Here is a 19,880-nt window from a genome sequence, read left to right as displayed (position 1 = left end):
TTCATGTTTAAACATTCTCAGTTGCTAGGCAACGGCATTCGTTGGAGTGTGTGATCTGACAACTACGTCAGGTCATAATGAAATTATAAAAAGCAGAGGAGAACGACCTGCAATAAAAACCTCCACCAAGTGCCTGAAGTGTCTGTGGAAAATACAGTGAAGGTGCTGAATATCTGCTCCAAGTGTGTTTGAGGGACTCAAGCAGATGAGTTCAAATAAAAGATGATTTAGCCTTAAAACTTATCTTTAGTTAATTCATTATTCATGCATTTGCCTGCTGCCTTACTCTGTTTTCGTGAATGGAACCAAAAGAGAATCATTTGCGTTAATTTTATAAATTTAAAAAAGCTGTAATGGTCACTCCAATAATAATTTATTAGATGATATTGTGCACTTGACTTTATGTTGATTCTGTTGTGACATTAAATCACCCATAAGTGCAGTGGTTGTTTATTATTATTGTTATTATGGCTTGTTATTGCCTATTTGGTGTATGTAGGCTACATTGGTAATTTAAATAGCATGGGTTATCTCATTATGTGATGACCATCATGTTATAATAATATCACATCACCCAAATATGCAAATATTTCCTTCTAATACCCATTTTCAGTGTCATTTTAGACTAAATTATACTGACGGCTACAGATTAGTGCTCTTAAAGATAGATAGATTATAAAAAAAGGTGATGATTAAACAAACTCATTTCATGACTTTAAACATTCCTTTGTGAAGATAATGCCTTAATACAATGACAGAGTACATTTCTATAGTATTACATATGCGGTACCCAGGTGCGTGGGTAAATTTTACCCGTTGGCGGTTTCAGGTATATAGCAACTCCTGGAGGTTCTAGTGTTAATTCTTCGATTTCATGATGGCACCCCTTAATTTTACATGATTTTAATTAAATACTGTCCTGCCATTTGCTTACATAGATCGAGTCCTTATTTCGATACAGCAAATCAAATCTTTGCATAAAGTGATAACGTGGCGTTCTATCATAGGCAGAGCAGAAAGTCACACTGAGCCTGATTGCATCCTGCTACACGACGCAAGAGCCACAGACTCAGAACAACAACCCACATTAGCTTCCTGCTAAAGTCTCCTTCTTATCTAACTTACAAACATGAACACACATCTTGTCCTCCACCTCAGCTTGTTGAACGAGCCACCAAACAAACATTCACCAGGGAAAAGTGCACCGCTAATGTCAGATGCTGGTTTGGTTGTTGCTCTTCAAAATTCCTGTTAGCAAACGCTGTCAGTCCATGACCTGTAGTTACATCAGGTTATTTACATTGTCTCCGTTCGTACGGTGTAACAGCAACACTCAGCCTGCCACCGATAATACAATAATAATACAATACAAAACTATTGATACAGTAAAAAAAAACAAAAAAACATGTTGACATTATTCCTGACTGCAAAGAACGGTGATTAAATGTGATTTCAGTTGGACTTGGAAATTGGAAATCATGTCTTCACACCCATCATCCACTTCACAAACACATCATCCATTGCAACCTGCCTGTATATTATTGTCTGCATCCTCTGATGGTAATTGATGTTTGACGGCAGTTGCCCTGGGGTCCTGTAAGCATAATATATATGCGCTGTATGTCTTACAAAACAGAATAAACATCAATTCATTTGCATACTTATCGCTAAATCTGCACCCCATTGCTTGACCCAGGTAATAAAACTGATTCTATTATATACACCAGAGATGGAAACACTGGTTCTGAAATACAACAAGGGGGAAGGAGGAGTGGTGTGTGTGTGTGTGTGTGTTGGGGGGGCATATGCATGAGTGTAATCACAGCTCTTTCATGTGGAACGAGTTCCCATTAGTGCTTCTGCTGATGATTTGTTGGTACTAATTAAGAAGACGATCACATTCACCCATCTGTGTGGATCTGATCTCTAATAACCTGAGAATATATATATGATGTCCACAGAAAGACTCAGTGGGGATGAGTAAAGTGGCGTGATTTACATTTTACAAATTAGTTTACATGCATTTTTGAAAAAAAGGACATTATATTTAATATATATAGGTTTATATGTTGGTTTGAATCATGCAATGGACACATTTAAAGATCCTCTCAACATGTTTAGAGACTAAAAAAAGACTGAATCTATAAATATTCAAATATGTACAATTTCAAACATTTTTACAAGTAGACGCAAGATGTCTCCAACTTCACTGAAAAGTCAGTTCTCAGTGTTTGTGCACTGAAGGTTTCAAATTTCTTCATCATACTACTGTAAGTTGAATATTGGACCAAGATGAGCTCATGATGTCATGAATCATGCTTGTAGGTACACGCCTTAAACATAAGCCTCCATCCGCCCTTTCAACTCTTTAACTGGGTCTAGCTGGGTGACTGGATTGTCTCATACCATAACACTATAAATGGCAGGCATGAATGAACTTTTTAATATGAGCTTTATGACCTGAATATGAATTGAATTAAACTCAGATTTAAGGTGAGAACAGAAACACTTTCCCCCCTTTGGCAGATGAATGTGAAAACAGCTTTCTAGTGTCAAAAATACATCATATACATCATTCTGCACAGTGAAGCTCAAACATCAAATTGCATCCAGATCTCCTCTGTAAATGACTGCTTGTGTCAGTTTACAAGCTGGATAGCTAATTAGCAACCCATCTTTAGCAGAAGAAATATTTAAAACCTACCTGTAAATGTCCACATTGGTCAGTTTGAATGCTAAATGTTGTGGTCCTTATTTTTCAGTTCCACTGCTAACAAAATGTTCCCTGTCCTTGGGTTATGAGCTACAGTTATGAGTCCAAGTTTACAATGTTTCTCTGTGCCGGCTCAGCATATACACAGACCGCCCACACAGTGGGTTGAAGGCTGGGAGCATTTCTGATGTATGTCCAAAGACCTTTTTTCCTTTATTTAAATAATAAAAAAATGTGCAAAAACTACAAAAGGGATGACTGTTGCAAATAACTGTTCAACAGTTTGGAAAATATACTTTTCCCCCTAATTGCCTTCCCTCAGTAATAGTTATTTTCACATTTCTGTTTGTGTACACATTTGAATGAACAGGATGCAATTAGTGAACTTTAAGTTATTGTTGGGTATATTCTTCAGAATATTTTTACAGAACCAGGATAGCTGTTTGCTTCTGCATCCAGTCTTTATGCTATGCTAAGCTAACCACTTCCTGGCTCCAGCTCCCTGCTTCATGCACAGGCAAGAGCTTGTTGTCAACCATCTCATCTCTTTCTCAGAAAGAAAAAAAAAATGAATACAGTGTTTTCTCTATATGTCTTGGGCTTATTTCATGCTATGCAAGACTTGAAGTCTTCCTCTGCCAGCTCCTGCTGACCAAAAATGCTTTCAGGCAATTTCAGAAAATGTCAACAACACTCTCCGCCCGTGCTGTATCCTCACTGCACTCAAGCAGGAGTAGTGTGTGAGGGATGGCTTGGGGAGGGGGTCTTGAGAGAGTACAGAACCTGTTATAATGGACAAGCACTTGGCACCTTTTCCCCCTGAGAGGCTACAATGGCCATGGCCCAATCACTGTCTGCTGAGGCACTGGAGCCTGTTGGCTCATACAACGAAATCCACAATCTCCCCCCTGCCTGCCTGCCTGCCTCTCCCACCCCGGTCTGCCCATAGAAACCTGCTGCCAAGCCAAACACTCGCTGATGAAAAACAAATACTACGCCGTCAGCCTCACTACCTCACAGGCAGAAAATGACTCCGGGAATTCAAACTTGTAATTCATGTACCACCAACGACCCATCTTGGACAATTGTAGATGTCACTGTAGCCGGTTAAATATATTGTAAGCATATAAATCTCGTGTAGAATATAAACACCCCCCCAGGAGGGCTCCTGTTTAACTGCTCAACAAATGTCACTGATCTGTTTGGGTTACAATTAGCATTACATTAGCATGCCAGCCTCATAGCCGTCAGGTGTCGGGCAGCCTTGGCGACCTGTAATAAAATAAAGCAACCCATTTCTTTTTGAGTTTGTTTTCCACTTGTGCTCCGTTGTCTTTCATGATAGCCCACGCTGAGCCAATGTGCAGTCTTTGTGGCATCTTCAGAGAAAAAGGGATCAATGTGAGAGCCACTGGAGGGTGCATTAGAGGAGCCACACCAACTGGGTCCCCACTCTCTGTTCATACTGTATCAAAAGCATCTAATTAGGCGTATGGGTAAGGAAAGAACAATGGTGTATAGGCTGAAGGAGTCGCTTCTGGATGAGTGTTGGAAAGAAACACTGAGAAGTGCTTTACTTCTTCTTAGTAGGTAGGTGGGAAGACAGTGCGTCTTCTAGTTTGTGTGCTTTATATTCCATCAGCAAGATAATTTCATCCAAGGTTGATAGATAGGAGATGAGACCCTGGATGATCATTAAAAACAGAATATATTTTAAAAAGATGAATAATAGCTTCTGAATATTTTTGTTAGGAGCTTTCAAACAACCTTCGTTTTGCCCAGTAGGCTGCATAAGAGGGAGGTCTGGTTCATGGAGAAAACCTGGAGAGAGAAAGAAAAAATTAGGGCACAAAGAGACAAAGAAGCTTAAGGATGACTTTTCCGCAGCTTTTGAAAGTATTCTATGGCCTTCTTCAACAAATGGAACTCACTCAGGTGTTAAGGAAGGTGTCCAATAGTAAACATATATATACAACCACCTGTTATCACATGATAGAAGTTTATGTAATTAAACCTGGGCAAGTTTCATTCACTTAAGAAGGCCGGAGAAGCTTGTATATGAACCTTGAGTTACAAAATATATGGTCACAGATGTGATTAAAGACCTTTTAACAAGTCATGAGCAATGCATTGACATCAGCATGTCATCAGGCTTATTGAAAAGATATACAATAAGCCAAGGGCTTAAATGAAAGAACTAATCCGTTTGTACACTAATTAATGATTAATAATGGTCAACCAGACAGGCTTAACTTGAGAAAAATAACAAAATAGTAATCAATGTAAATGTCATCAATCTATCTTTGAATGGGAGAACATTATATAAATCACCCTACCAACCGAATCATATATAAATAAATTGATAACATACAATTTTAAAGGAAACCGAGAAGAGAGAGAAGTAAAGGGAAGTAAAGGATAACAATAAAGTAAAATTCAAATAATAGAAATGTAAACTAGATTAGTAATAGTAATAATAATACATATTATTATTTATATAGCAGTTTTCAGAATAAAGTTACAAAGTGGTTTACATGGTTGGACCAGGATTGAAACATATCAGGACTGCAATCAAGGAGATAACGTCTACAATAAAAAAAAACATAAACAAATAATAAATAAATGAATAAATAAATAAAATGGAATAAAATGCCCAAGAGCAATATCAGATAAAGAAAATAAAAATAATAACAATAAAACAGATAAAACATGTTGGAAATAAGCATGTGCTAGCATTAATGAAAGGCTTAGAGAAGTGATTTAAAGGATTACACTGAATAGCTCAAAAAAAAAAATTGTTTTTGTTTTGGGGACCACTTTTTTTTAACATAGAGTATAACACCACCTGGCAGCAGAGGCAAAACAACTGTGACATGCTTTAAGACACATAGGTTGGTGTCACTGGTTTCCAGCCCCACCCCCGCATCCTTCTTCAACCAGGATTACAAACTCAGTGACCGTTGCTCTACATTCTTTCACGGTTCTGACAAGAACACAAAAAACTCTTGTCCTGTGCGCTTTGATATATGTTCTGATACAAGATATACATTACCAATGAACCAAAGAGGCTAACAGATTAATGCAGAAGGCAAACAGTGCCCTGTTGAAAAATAAAAACCGTCCCCCCATCTGGCAGGCGTGCATTGTTTAGTCTCACTTCCAACTTTTTTCTGGGTGGCGGCCATTTTGATGGAGAAAATGGATAGTTCAATGTCCGCCAGTCACACCAATTCGTGCCATGAAAACACCGCCTGTGTTTGACTAAGGAGGCCAATGTCAGCAAAGTCCCTGAAGCAACAGTTAGCTAAATAAGCCCTGTCAGGTCTCGCTATCAAAGTCGAGGTCTATATAGGGAGATTTATACCCCTGCCATTGTTGTTGTTTGAATGGCCCTGAGAGAGCCCTCTTGAGATTTGCGCAGTCTGTAGACGCTGCAGAGGTCCATGCGGAGACTGAACAAACCCAGTGGACAGCCGGCCTGTCTACTGTGTTTGAGGAAGGCTTGAAATAGGTCCGTTTGTCACGGCAGAGAAAATGTTTTAATCTGAGAGAAAACAACACCTCTGAGATTCACCCGCTGCTCTATTGACTCCATGTAGACTTGATAGTAAGTGCTTATCAAGTGCTGTTTGAGCCTGTCACTTCATGTGATTGATGCCGGTTAGAAATCCTGTTGACCAGATACGACCACACAGGCGAGCTACAGGTAAAGCAGCATCAGTCAATAATCAGCATCCTTCAATATGGTTTGTATATGTGTGTGACGGATCAATTCTCAGCGATGTGGCGAGTTGTATGTACTTGGCTTCATGTGGCCCTAATGGATCATGAATTGGATGTAAGGTCAAGTAAGTTAATGCTTCAAAAAAAACATTTATCATACCATTAACAACTCATCATCAATCTCTATCTCTTTTATTCACACCCGAGTAAGCACATATATTAAATGCATACGTTCTCCTTGGCACAATCACACACATAATGTTCAGCAAGGAATTATTCTTCCCCAAACTAAGGAGACAGCAGTTTTTTGCTAAGTCGTTGCTGCCAAGTTCACTAATAACAGAAATAATCATTTGCTCCCATGGAAACCGCACGGTGAGTTATGATGCCAGTGAACAATGGTGAGTGAAATGGCAGAGGCAATTTGCATGAGGAGTGTAGGCAGTTTTTTTGGGGGGGTTGCTGAGTTTGTGGAAATGGATGGAAAATGATCAAATCAGCTTGTCCAAAGCCAATAACAACAGGTAGCAATTAATTTAAATTGGGAATGGCATGAATAGCAGTAATGATTCCAATAATGGCTCTAAACAGCATTGTGGATCTAATTTATATTATTGTGGAGCTGTTAAATGAGAAGACATGGGTTTTCTACAGAGCTGTAGTAATTTAAGAAATTCATAGCAGTGCCTTGGTGTTACTGGAGAAAAATGTTGGTTTCGTAACAGTTTAAGAGCTAAAAGCCTCCTACCAAAACCCAAAGACTGTGAAGCAAGCTCACTGGAGATGGAAGTCTCAGCATGTCATGCTATGCTTATCAAACTGCTAATAACTCATGGGACATCCTCCTACGCTTGACTCAGAATACACATTTTTGAGTGATGTAGTTATGTGAATTACTTTGCTGTGAGATTAATATGAAACTCATGAATAAATAAGGTCAAAGTTTCTGCATTTGAAGGTGATATTTTGTTTGAGACTGGAGTATTGTTGGTTAGGTGAAATGGACGATCATAATCAGTAAAAAAAACATTTAAAGCTACAATTGGAAATAAGCAAAACAAGCTGAAAACTCAACACTGACATATTATCATTATAAAGTTGATATGGCTATTGTATTAGCCAGCTGATGCCTATTTATACATCATTGTGTCTCTGTTGACTTGATGAATATAAAATCATCCTCTTACCTCGGTTTTGGTCTCCACCATCTCCTCTGGGTCTTTAGCTGCTGGATGCTCACTATGTTTAGCTAGTTTAACTAAGTTTGTCTATCTTCCATTTGGTCTGTTTGGTGCAGATACGTTATAGTGGTTTTATCAGAGCCTTCTCGCTGAAAACAACAGTGCTGCTGCAAACGAGAGCTGTGAGACTGAACTCAAGCTGTACGTTTGCAGGTCATTTGCAATCAAAACAATTAGCTAAAAGCGGTAAAAATGCTGTGTAGAGCTGAGAAGAATGGCAGAGTTTATAATTCTCTGTGGATTTTCTGCCACAAGAAACCCCTTTTACATTACACATAGCCATTTGATCCATTTATAGTATTGTATAGTGCCGCTTCAAATAATCAATTTATGAATGAATAAATTCAATCTCAACATGTATTCATTGAGTAAGAGGATGAATGAATGGTACATATTCATACCCTTTTCAAGTATTTATACCTATTAACCTCATTATTCTAATGTTACTTCAATATTTATTTCCTATGTAAATTTATTTTTAATGTCAGTTTAAAATCTTAATAGTCTTCCCATATTCATTCTGTATGGACCGACTCTATAAGGTATCGTGGTCCACTGTGATGAAATGCCAACCTACATATTGTTAAGAGCTTTGTTTCCTTACACTGCATTCACAATGTTTAATTAATCTTGATGAAGTCAAATTGTTTTTTTTTTTTTGTTTTTTTTTTTTTTAAATATTTGTAATGATTACTGTCTTATTTTCCTCCTGTATGAATTTGTGCATATTTTGTTTGCCAGTTCATGTTTGTGTGCATGTGTATACCCCCCATCATTATTTCTGTTTTGTAGGTTAAATATGCACACGTTTGAGAGCAGAACTTAAAAAAATAAATGATATAAAATACAGTCCTAGCTCTATCAAGCTTAATTAATCACTCTTATTAATATAATTAGTTTGATTTGTGAGGAGATAGACGTAAAATATGAACAGCATATTATTATTTATCACACCTGCTGATAGTTGTCAAATCCATGTGATCAACAACACAAAACTGTAAATCATTTTTAATGAAGATGGCGGATCAGTGACATATTTCTGAACTTTACAGAAAATTTGAGCCAACAGTAATCTGTTTGATCACACCAGTGCTGAACACAAAGACACCCCATATCAATGACCTGAACCAGGCAAGTGAGAATACTCCTCACTCCCAGGACCAGATGCTCCCTGTTCCCCCCACCTGGTGAGAGCAGACGACAGGACACTGCTGTCCCTTTGCCCCTCTCACACCCCCCCCCCCCCCCCCCCCCCCCCCCTCCACTTGGGACTAAGTCTGTGTCCTTTGATCTACAGATGCTATGATATCCTCCGGCTGCTAACCAGCCAACTGAAACACCTGAGTTCTTCCTTCTTTGCTGGGCTTACAGGATAAGGCCAGTTCAGCCTGTTTTGGTTTTGTTATAATCCTGAATCCTTATAATTTCAGGTCCCAGTGACACAAACGCACTCATGGAGTTAATTAACAAGAGGAACTTGGACACAGTTTACTACAACATGTTTATATAGGCTATATATATAATCTCACCGTGCACGCAAGATAATAACTTGCTTACATAAAATAAAAAGCAATATTCCTACATTTCATTGCTTTTATTCTGTGGGAATGCAATGGTACAGGTTGGATTTGCAATTTTATGAGTCATAAAAGAGGTAAAATATGTAAAATAAGTCATAAATAGCATGAACAGTAGCCTGCAGCATCACAGCCCACAGCATAAAGAGTTAAATATTTTAGAAAATATGCTTGTTTGAGTTCTTTTTCAGGGTGAAATTACAAGAACAATATCAATCTCATGTTTGTGTTTTAAGTATGGAACTGATGTATGGACATGTTTAGCCCAGCTAGCATGAAGATGAAAGGCAGCAAACAGCTAGCATGAAGACGGAGAGCAGCAAACAGCTAGCCTGGTTCTGTCCAAAGTAAAAAAAACAACAAAAAACACCTCTAAAGCTCACTAATCAACATGCTATATTTCAAGTGTTTAACTTCTGCATAATAAAAATGTAAAAATGACAACGTACAATGTGTTACAGCTCCTTCTTGACCGCATGTTTTTTTTCTGTTCACCCAGTACTTATCTGGCTGTAACATGGGTTGATGTGGTCAGTGAGCACATGTTTCGGTTTTTATGGTGCTTGAATAGAAACCTTACTGTGACAACAAGACTTTATGATGCTGCTCACAGTCTCTGCACACAGATGTTCACCAAGAAATAGCTCCAGCATACAGCTATCCCAAAAATCATGAATGACTGCAGTAGTCATTAGACATTTCTGTTTGAGTTAAACAAACATGGAAAATGTGTTAATTAGTGACCTTCAGTGTTGTTGACACTAGGGGTGTAACAGTACGTGTATTCGTCCCGAACCGTCACGGTACTGATGTAACAGTTCGGTGCATGCAGACATATGAAGAATACGCAGAAAATAGTTCACTATAATCTACTTAGTCCAACGTGCAGAAAAATAATTCTAGAGCGCGAGTTTCACCCAGAATGTTTTGGCAGCGCATCACTTAGCGTTAGCATGGAGGTATGCTAGCCAGCTTAGCCGAGCTAGCCTGGTTGCCCTGGTTACCTTGTAGTGTTGCTGCCGTCAAAATGAGAAACACTGACTGAGCACAACACTGTTGTTAAAATATACTCCGTTACCTACATAGTGAAATGATAGCGCATCTTCTCTTCCCCTCCCCTCTCTGTGACGGCCAGCTTTTCTGTCCACCTTTGAGTGAAGCCGTTCAGAACAACAATAAAAACATTTGATTTCTGGTCTTGTTAGACAGCATGTTGTAAGAACTAGCTCCAAGGGAGAAAAATGTAATTAAAAAGTATGGTTTGGTCCCACTGACTGATATATTATTATATATGACATCATTAGATTATTAATAGTGAAGCATCAGTGTTAGAGCAGCATGTTACTGTTGTAGCTGCTGGTGGAGCTAGTTTCAACTACTTTATACACAGTTAGACCATAAATCAGCATGAAACAGCTGTCGGCAGGTGTCTTGACTCTCTGCAAGAGACAGAAAGGTTATTTTCCTTTTCCACTGCAGCACAACTAAACTGTTTCAGTAATAGTTTTGGCCAAATGGCCAAAATGTTATGTTTTACCTTTCCTTTCTTTTCTTGCTGTACTGAAATTACTGAACCGTGATCCCAAAACCGAGGTACATACTGAACTGTGAACTTGGTGTACTGTTAACACCCCTAGTCAACGTGCATATTTAATCACTGCAGACAGCACCAAGCAAGCTGTTTCCCCATCTTCAGTCTAATGCTAAGCTAGGCTAACTCCCTCTCTGAGATATTTCCTGCTCAGCTACAGTTATGTTAAGACAATCAGCAGCTTGTGATTTTATTTCAAATCATGACCATTTAACTTTAGAAAGAAGTAATAATAACACATGCTTCTATTACACATGAATTAAAAAGTAATTCCTCCTTTTCTCAGTTTAATACACTTAGCGGTTTTGCTACTTTACTCCGTCTGATAAGAGCAATATCTTATGGCTAATGTTAGCTAATGCTAGCAAACTTTAGATACACATTGCTGTGTAACTGCTCAGTGAGATGCTGACCTAATGACTCCTACTGTTAAACAACATGTTAGCATGTCCCAGAAAAACATGTCAGTCATTTTAAGATTAAAAATTTAAATGTTTGATTCGTCACATGCTTATACTCAATACAATATGTGCAGTGAAATGCAGGCTAATGAGCAACAAAGAATAATACATTTGAATATAAATAAGAATTGAAAGAAAATATGCAGCAATAATTCAAAGATAAAATCTGAATGTGTGGGAGATGTTGTGCTCCCTCAGAGAATGAAATGAACTTGTGTCTAAGGTTTATCTTGGTAGCACACCCTAAACTGTCAAAATAGCTTTTTACAAAGTGATATTTGAGCGCTGTTAATTTAAAAAAGTGCTAAAAAATAAAGCCAGACACTTTAATTCTGCTATTGAGGTTCTGCACATGATGAGTTTTTATATTGTTAAGTGCATTTTCTTATTGCTAGTGTGTAAAATCAATTGGTTACTTATGTGGTAACCATCATATATCACATTCTTGCAGTCACAGAATGTGATATATGATTTTTACTGACTTAAATACTATTTTTCTTACTATACTGTATTTCTTACTAGTATTTGTCTTTCAATGACATTGTTCTGATAATTTGTATAAGCTGGTTGATAATCACCGGCAGGTCCCTGACTGTTGTTTAATATGGGGTCACACCACTGTTGCTGTGCATGAATTAAAATGCTACACACTTATTTGAGAGTGCTGAAAACTTTATTTTCTATTTTATCATTTTTGGATTGGCACCCATCATATGGGACATTTGAGTTGAGCATGCCAATTCTCTTGTTTGATCCTTTTTTATGTCAGAAATGAGCCAGCCGGCCTAAAGAAGATATTACATAAGCAATGCTGTGGTAGTTTACCAAGTGATTCAATTTAATGGAAGATTAAGTGTTCAAAAGGTGTTCTTTTTAAAAAGTAGTATTTTCTTTATCTTTCATTAGTTGTAAAAACAACAAAAAACACCAGTGTTAATTTTTATGTCATTACCAAAACATGTTGTCATTACCGGAATACATTGTCATGACCGTCACAATACATTATTTTATAGAAAATGTTACTTTTTTGTTAACTTGGGTTTTACCTCAATCATTGTGGTAATGTTTAAAAGTCTAAATTTCCATTTTCTGAAAAAATATACATTGCAATTCAATTATTCTGATTATTACGCAATATTTCATTGTTGAGACAAGGCAATATATTAAAAAGTTAGTGAGAACATGTTAAAATGTATTTTAAATGTACTTACAAATATTTAGAACATAGTTCTTAAAGAGCATGTTTTGTACTTACTGGAATGATTGTGAAAACTTTGCTTGTCAAATCGTTTTGTATTAAAATCACTGTTTTGTTTTTGTGATGGTAATGACATTTTGCTGTGACAACTTTGAAAAAAGCATCATAATATCAAAATTATCGTGAAGTACAATCAAAGCTATGCTAAGATCTTTGTTCCAGACCAATTGATAAACCTTTTGAAATAGAAAAAACAGAGATTAAAGAACATTATTTTTTCAAAATTCCAAAAGTCAAAAGTGCCCCGAATTGAAGAATCACTCATAAATATATGTAATATAAGTATTAAAATGCTAAAGAGTGAGGTGGGCTGCAGATTATTATATTTACCAGTACACAGTTGAATAGATTAGCTGATCAAAGAATGTCACAGATAAACATATTAATGGTCTTATTAGAAGTAAACACACTCACCTCAGTAGGAGATATTAGTTTTCTGGTTGTGGTCTTGCTTTCAGTTACTTCATGATTCTGCATTTGAAGTAACTTGAGAGAGAATCTTGGGAAATAAGGGAAATTCAACGTGCCATAGTAAATATACGACCAACCACAGCCATTATCAGTGTCACTCTGAGCGAGAAGAAAAATAAGCTGGATTTGGAGCAACACACTTTTGCTACACATGGACGGTCTGTGGTTGTGGAAGGATAATGACAATGAGCACCTGTTGGTTGGGTGTCACGACGATAAAACTGGAGAATCAGTTTGCTCTGAAGATCCTTGGTACTAATAACCTTGCTGGAAAGTGCTGGAAATACACGAGAAGGGTGCTTTTGAAACTTTCCATCTTTCCAATTCATATTAAATGCTTATGCTTGGCATACCAGCTCTAAAATGTGCAAATTGTATGTAGTGTTAAGTAGGGGGCGCTTACCAATCTGTGTGTGAATATTTGTCCTGTGTGTGTGTGTGTTAACATGCTTCTTGCACTCAGTCCGCTGCCTTTTTTTGCTCATTACCAGCACTGTTTTCCAATGTAATCTAATTAGAATTCAGTTTTCGGTCCTCTTTTCTTTTGTTTCTTTTCTTTCTTTTCTTTTCTCTCTGCTTTATTATTATTCCTTCACGAGGAGACAGTCCAAAGGCATGGGTGCTGATTTTATTTCAGGCCGTGCTGGTTTATCTAAATGCGAGGAAAAAGGGCTGACATCCCCGAACACTTCATCATAGATTCATATCACATACAGCTGGTCATGCATGCAAAATATGACTCTGTAATGAAGCAGAGGGCACGAGTTGTGCTTTGTAAATGTCACATGGTTTCTACGAATCAGCAACTTTTACTTTTTTTTTCTCCCCCCATTAACATTTCACACACTTTTCTGTGGAGCTCAGAGGGTGAAACAGTAGAATATATATTTTTTTATTTTTCTATTAATTCATCGATCCATCAAACTACTATAGATTATGATTATATTTGATTATTTCTGGCATTTATTCAATTAAAATCCTTCAAATAAAATAAAACATCTAGACCTTCATGAGGCCCCCTATCTATTAAATCACACACACGCACACATTCCCTCTTTACTTATCCTTCATCCCTCAGCAGTTTCAGTGTACATGGTTTCCAATAGCAACAGCTGCTAACAGCTACTTTGGAGGGAAAAAATGAAAAAAAAAATAGTAATGATGTTCAATGTAAGCAGCATCTGTCACTAAATGGACTCTGAAGTGGAAGCAGGTGAGGGAGAGGGCTCATGTTATGTGTCTAAATGAATCAGATAAGGGGTCTTGGTTGGAGAAACAACATTCTGCTGTGTAACCGTGTGTGCAGAACATGCGCCCAGCACCACTGTGTCATCACCTTTACTCGATAAATGTAAAGAAGAGACACTGTGTACCTGGCATGGAGGAGGATCGGAGGATTACGACATCATAGGATTCTGGCAAAGCTGAAAATAAGCACATATTCAGTCCTGCAGTTAATGAATTAGCTCTTTATTTAAAAGGAAAATCCTAGTTTACTACTCTTGTAGCTTTGACCATCATGTTTAACTGGGTTAAAACACAAGTGGTCAGATGATTAGCCAATTAATCAATTAACAGAAACCATTTTGATCATCAAATAATCGTTTTAGTATTTTTTTTTAAGTAAAAACGCCAAACGTTAGCTGGTTGCAGCTTCTCAAACAGGATGATTTAAAACTTTTATGTGTCATAAATAATAGAAAACCTAACAAATCATACTCTAATGTTGGTTTTGTGGCCAGTTTCAGGTTGATGGACAGTAAAACTATAGGAGCCACATAACTATTGGTTTGGAGATTAAAGTACTGACTGCTGATAAGGTGGTCAAATACGAAATTGTGTAATTACAGTTAACTGTAGCCACAGACAGAGAGCTGAACTCTACTGTGAGTTGTGGCTGCTCCAATTGATTGCTTTGAAAACCAGCGAATGAAATCAAGCCTTTAACACAAAGAGAAATGGAGACATAGACGCTGACAAAATCTTGTACCACTTGATAGAACAGTGAGAAGGTATTTTGTATGTTTTTAGAGGGGTAGATTAAGGGAGAGAACTTTAAACGACAGGATATATCAAACATATCTTGACACACGAGACCACACCGCTGCTAGAATCAACCACAAATTCTACCACTTTTCCAGTCACAAATATATTCAAGCTTTTTTTTTTAGTTTCTGATCATTGCAGTTCCTAAACCTCATTGCCCTGGTCTTTTTTTTTTATCTGATTGTAGGTTTCACTCTCACCATTATCTGCTGTTTCTGGTGTGAAAGCATGCTGATTCAACTTTTTTTGTTTTTTTTTTCTTTTCCTGCTAAATAATGAAGCTCGAGACCACATGCCAGACAGAATCTCAGAGACGCTTGTTTCCTGCAGGGATCTAATCAGAAGGCAGCATCAGCACTGCATAGCTCTACTCGGTGCATCAACAGATGTGCTGGAAGTTCACACTGGAGAAATTATGCGTTCTTTGTCTTTATTCAGCATGTCCATATGCTATTTGTGTTGAAACAAGCACCTGCCCTGCTTCACCCCCTTTTGGCACCTTTCTCCCGCAGTTTCCAGTTGAGTTTTTGCCAAGACCAGTAAAGAAGAATGGTGATGAAATAATGCAAGAACACATGAACAGCTCTTTTGTATGGTGGAGGTAATTACACAAAGACAAGTCGGATGGAGGTCACACCTGCACAGTGAGGCTGCCATGTGTACTTTATCATTGCTAATGCAGTGATAATTAGAAATGAGACATGGAACTCAGCAGAATTAATTTAGCCTTTTATATCGTGGAAGCCTGTTTGATTTTTCCCTTTGTTGTCTACTTTTACAGGATAATAAAGCAAACCTGTCTCATAGAAATTATACTACTTAATTGTTTTATATAATACTTTTTGGGGGGGAAACATATTTGCTGTGTGGATCATGTGCAGTGTTTGGGATTTGCGGCGCTGCCAGTTCCCAATAGCTAAGTAGCTTTCTGAGTTGTAGCGTAGCTTAGCCTCTTCCAATGAAGAACAGCCTGTAGCTTCATGAGCTACAGTTTTAAAGTAGCTTCCCAACATTAATTATTTTCACCAGCAACATATTTTCCAATCTAAGGAAGAGGACACAGGTCGTACAAAACACAGAACCTTGAAACTGAAGACAGGTTTTGTTAACGGACCAGTGTGTAGGAAAACCTACAGTGGCCAGAAACTCACAAAAAATGTGAAGGCCCTCTCTAGAGCTGGTGTTTGGTTTGTCCGTTCTGGGCTACTGTAGAAACATGGTGGTGCAACATGGCGGCCTCCATGGAAGAGGACCTGCTCCCTGTGTAGATATAAAGGGCTCATTCTAAGGTAACGAAAACATGATTCTTATTTTCAGGTGATTATACGCTAATTAAGACACACTCATTAATATTATATTCAATTTCTGCCAAGTCCTTTCCATTACATACCACTAAATTCTACACACTGGCCCTTTAAGGTGAGGTTAGTGGGCTAGTGGTTTGGTTAAATAAATAATGGCTAGTTGGTCGGACAAGCAGCGAGCAAACGCACATGGAGCCGCATTAACATTCATGTGGAGTCATGTTTCAATTCATCTGATGTATATAAATCACTTTCCTTTTAGCTCTCTTTTAATCTCCAACAAATTTCGGCTCCTTTAGTTGTTAAATTCTCACTTGTGTCCTGTTGTAGTGCACAGTGGGTTTATCAGAGCTTTTTCACAGGAAACAGCTGCCTGCTGCTGCTGAAAAGCGCTTTTCACATTACATGTGGTGAAATATTGATTATAGAGCAGCTTTGAGTATTCTGAGTCGCCTTAAAATAACCATGAAATTGCTAATCATGCTTTAGTTGTTCAATTTAAAAAAACAAACACTGTTGCAACAATGTTCTTATTGAAAATCCAGGTGTCGATATGTTTCTCTCCGAATATAATTTCAGATCAGCAGTATATAAATGTATTTTTAGGAGACAGGGTTGAATAAAGAGGAACTGATGTTGTTCAACTAAGTTAACTTAATGTTTCAGTGAGAGGAAAAACTGTTTGCCTTGCAGAATATCAATTAGCAAGGCGACATAAAGTGCAAAAAAGAAAGAAAAAAAACCTGGTGTTAAACTTGTCATTCAGCATTGTTTACTCCTTTTACATCTGCTCCCTTGTGTATGCAGATGGAAAGTTTTGCAGGAACCGCTGAAAATGACATTGTTTTGACATTGCATTTTTACAGGTGACATCTCATCCAAACCCCGGAGGCGAGAGATTTATGCCTACAGTGACTTGGAGAGGACAATGATGGCTTCCACAGTGTTGTTTTATGACTCCAAGGCCCTGAATATCCCATACCTCTTTACGTTCAATATGTCACTCCTCCAACACCGACAACATCTCCATTCCTCAGAGTCTTACTGCTCTCATTATCACTTCCCGAGACCGAGACGGCGTGATGTGCAGAGATGTGTCAGCATATGTCTGAACCGTATAGATGAGGGCGAACAACCGCCGCGAGTATAACAGCACACAACGCACACACACAACAGGGCGCCGTACGTTTCATAGACAAAAGAGCTTGTGACAAAAAGTGAACGGAACACGAGACTGACACTAAAACATACTCCTTCATTCGTTCTCGCTGTGAAATATCTTTTGAGTCAATTTGTACATGCAGATCTAGTTTCCTCATTAGGGGTTTTGATTTTGTCACTTCAAACCCAGAAAGATGAATCGTCCCATCTGGCGTGCGGAGAAGTGAATTTCATTTCACATCTCGCCACGCTTTCATTTTCACACGCAAAAAAAAAAACAACACAAATTCGCAGCCCCTCAATCTGTAAATTGTCAATATGAGCTTAGCTTCTTGTTCCCATATGCTAATCTTTACAAAAAGCACACAAAAAAAAAAAGAATGATAAACCTCTGAGGGGATTGTCGCAGACTCAGCAGACATGAGTGAGCAAGAGTGACGCTCCCTCGAGCTGTCTGCCATCCATCAGTATGGCGGGGGGGGGGGGGGGTTCGGTGACATCCCCGCAGCCTGCTCCGCTTCATGTTTGTCCTACAGCTGATGAGCGGCGATGGCAGGAAGCGTGAAATGCACTAGACTTCGTCGTCACTCGGCGGACAGCGATCTGTCTCCGCGCAGACACGTCAGTTAATTCTGGGATGGGTGTGAGGAGGAAGATAGGGGGGGGGGGGGTGTGGGGAAGGAAAGGGGAGGTGAGGAGTGATATCACCCCTTCTCTCGGAGTTGCCTTTTTACAGATGACATGCTATTCCCCAGCACCTGACAATATGCTTTTCTATCCTGTTAAATGCCTTCCCTTCCTGACCCCCCCCCCCCCCCCCTTCTTTTTTTTCTTTCTTTCATTTAGTCTCCGTCTTTTTGCATTTTTTTTCTAGAGGCTTTCTCTGCCTCTCCTCCCTGCCTCATCCTCTCCTTCCATTTCATGTGTGACAATGCATCCTCCATTAAGTCTTTATAGGTTGATGGAAATGTCATAAGGGCATTGAGACGGCCATACATCACCCTATTCACTCCCTCCTTCTGCTGAGCTTTCATTTTCTTTTTTGCTCTCTTTCCCCCCCCACTCCGTCACAATACCAGATGACTGTCTGCTCAGAATCACCACATACCCAGTCGTACATATATATATATATATATATATATATATATATAACAAACCACCCCCCCTCATCCTGCCTCATTTATGCCTCCATCTTCAGATATGAAACAGCCGTAATCTATACTCACCACAGAAAGCTCACCCACTACGGGTTTGCATGTAAGTGAAGGATTTCCACTCTGACCCAGCTCCGCTTTATCCTCAGATCCGCACACCTTGAGGGAGATTCAGGCAGCCGTAGGTGTATCAGTACTAATGCAGCGCTAGTGCACATCAGCTACAGGGATTTGCAGGAGATCTGCTTATTTTGGAGCGGTTTTTGATAACCGGGAAGAATAAGCTATTTCCCATTTTCCTGTAACTGCAGCGTAGTCACCTTGGAGGCAGTCGAGGTGTAGGTGTAATGGGGAAAAAGGAACGGTGTCAGGTGATGAAATGAGTGTGTGTGTTAGCCGCGCTGAGCACCTGCTGGTTCCCTGTTCTCCACCCTGTCCCCTTATCACATTACAGCTCAGATAGATGGTACCGGAACCCCAGAGGTAACGGATTAATTTGTTTAAAGCTCTGCAGACTGCTTTGACTGACCTTGGTTGGGCAGAGAGAGAGAGAAAAAAAAAAAACCCAAAAAAGAATGATTTTTCGCTCCTGTTTCTAGCCCTGCACACTCACCTGGAGGGAGAAGAGAAAAAAGATTAAGTGAAAGAGGGAGGCTATACTGTATCTCTCCTTTCAGAAACTGAAATCACAAAGAGAGGAAGCCACTGGGCTGTTTCACACAGTACGGGCTTGTTTGCATAACTTGCATGCTAACCTCATGATTTCACCATCAGCAAAACCCCTGCTAGAGTTTTTATATCTGGCTGTTTAATTTGTTTCCTAAAGGTGACAGTATCACATACAGGAGGGGATTACATACAGTACGCAATTTAGAGGTTTATCCATCTACACTGGAATGAGAGTGTGTACACAGATAATGTGTGTGTGCGTGTGTGTGTGTGTGTTCTCTTGTGTATCTCTGAACTTAATGGGATTTTTACAGCTTTTGTTTAAGAAAAGCTGCTACCAAAGCTGTATCGTATCTTGACATGACGTGTCATCTGCGCCATGTTTTTTGCAGTTACAGATGGCAAAAAAACAAACAAACAAAAATACCACCAACCAAGATAATTAACACCAAAATCCTACATACCAAGGCTAATAAGAATCATTAATAGGAGAGACCCATATGCCTGATCT

The 19,880-nt window shown here is 38.7% G+C and overlaps 1 long non-coding RNA gene across 1 annotated transcript; it reads right to left on the bottom strand.

The window, feature by feature from the left end:
- Nucleotides 1-1,622: 1,622 nt before the first annotated feature.
- Nucleotides 1,623-19,120, bottom strand: LOC121907270. Its single transcript, XR_006098824.1, has 3 exons — nt 18,773-19,120; nt 4,481-4,534; nt 1,623-4,397 (listed from the first exon to the last, which is right to left on the bottom strand). It is a non-coding gene; the product is annotated as an uncharacterized LOC121907270 (long non-coding RNA).
- Between the last annotated feature and the right edge of the window lie 760 nt (nt 19,121-19,880).

The sequence above is a fragment of the Thunnus maccoyii genome, chromosome 11 (assembly GCF_910596095.1).
Source record: "Thunnus maccoyii chromosome 11, fThuMac1.1, whole genome shotgun sequence".
In the NCBI taxonomy this organism is placed as follows: Eukaryota; Metazoa; Chordata; class Actinopteri; order Scombriformes; family Scombridae; genus Thunnus; species Thunnus maccoyii.
The sequence above is the reverse complement of the archived record's forward strand: the minus strand, read 5'-3'. Positions and strand labels throughout refer to the sequence as shown.